The following is a 1,898-nucleotide window of genomic DNA, read 5'->3' on the forward strand; positions in this document are numbered from 1 at the left end:
CTAGCTGAAGGTGGCTACAAGAAGAAGTGACTGGCAACTCTTCTTCCTGCTAGTAACTGAGCAGAGGAAACATTTGGTATGGGACACACATGGCCGCATGGCTGCTCAAGGCTACACAGATACTAAATGCCACCTAGAGAGGCTGAAATGGAACATTTCATTTGTAGTGCTACACCAGTCGTACATCTCAGCTAGATTTAAATGATGATTGCACAGAACTCCAGTGCTGATGCGGCAGCACGGTACCATGAGGAACTTCCAATTTCACATGCAGTAAGCTTTACGTATATAAAAGTAAAAAGGCACAAGAAATGGACAGGATTTTCAAAAAGAGTGATGAGAAATATTCCTCTACTGAGATATTCGAAACCATGATGATTCAAGAATTAGTGTGAGAAGTGAACTGTAAAGGCTATGTGTAGGATACAAAAGACATGATTAGATGCAAGCAGCAGAAAGGCTGCTGCATACAATCATCTTAAAGTCCGTATTGTGTGAGGGGAAAACAAGAACTTATGCAAAGACAACTTCCACAAATATGAAGGACATGGTTCTATTATCAAAGAATAAGTAAGTTTTAAGCTTCAAAGTAACATGCAAAGTAATTTTTATGACTAAGAACTGAAATCAGTATGTTTTAACAATTTTTTACATGTGAAAAACAGAGAGGAAGAATCATAGAATCATAGAATATCCCGAGGTAGAAGGGACCCATAAGGTCATTGAGTCCAACTCCTGGACGAAGATGCTAGCTATTTATTGGATATACTTGAATTTTCAAGAAATCTCTTAGATGACAGCCATGCAAATTTAATTTTCATTTTGAGAAATCTTCTACATAGGATTGGACTGATTTCATTGAAATCAGTTTTAAAAGTCAGGTTAGGTCTTTATTTCCTATCAGAAATCCCATGGACAAGATGATGTTCTACAGACTCACTGTTTTCATTGCATTCTATTTAAACCTGATTTTATACGAAAACTGGGTTTGCAAAATTATTAAGAGATGTCTAAACTGGCTTAAGACTGTCCACACTAAGCAGCATTTAAGCAAGTGGTATTTTGAATAGAAGACAGGTTTTCATGGTAATGAAACACATGATAATTTAAAGGTATAAAATATTGTTTCACCTTTTTTTTTTTTTTTTCTTTTAATTACTGCCCCTTTAGGTTCACTGAATAATATCATTTTTATACAGTATGGAAAAATGCTGTTCTGTCATCTGTTGTCCTATATGCAAACTTTCATCAATTTCTAAGCCAGTTTGCACACGGGCAGCGCCACGCATGAACAGAAAACAGGAAATACCACAGCTAACAGTAAGTTAGTTTGCCACTCAGATGGTACCAGAAAGTAGCATACAATGGGCGAGTTTTCTCTTCTCTTCCTTCAGCAGAAGTACTAATAACAGCATTCAAACTGTATGCCACCAACTATGGAAAAATTTGAAATGATTTATCTTCAGGATCTCTGCCCTTTCAAGTCAACAGTTTGTCAACAGGTTTTAAAATTATTAACACAGGGCAAGATACGGATAGACTAAGTTTGATTGCTTAGGCCTGTTTTCTTAGGATCTCGTCTAATAAAAATCACATGAAAATGCACCAGACCTATACATTTCAATAAAAATATATTGAAATGAACAATGTTGAAATAATTACAGAAGCAAATCACTGATCATAAGCAGTTTGTCTATATACCTTGCACATTAAAACAGACAAATGCCTTTGAACAAGTTTATTAGCATTTACTGCAAATCCAAGTGTTAACTGCATACAAAATTACATCTTCCCAAACAAAACAGAGTAGCACAGATCCTATCAACTTAAATGTTAACAAACCTAAACACTTCACATTCGTCACATTTTTCACTTAAACTCCAGAACCTCTTAGGTAT

This window comes from Oxyura jamaicensis, chromosome 8 (assembly GCF_011077185.1).
Source record: "Oxyura jamaicensis isolate SHBP4307 breed ruddy duck chromosome 8, BPBGC_Ojam_1.0, whole genome shotgun sequence".
In the NCBI taxonomy this organism is placed as follows: domain Eukaryota; kingdom Metazoa; phylum Chordata; class Aves; order Anseriformes; family Anatidae; genus Oxyura; species Oxyura jamaicensis.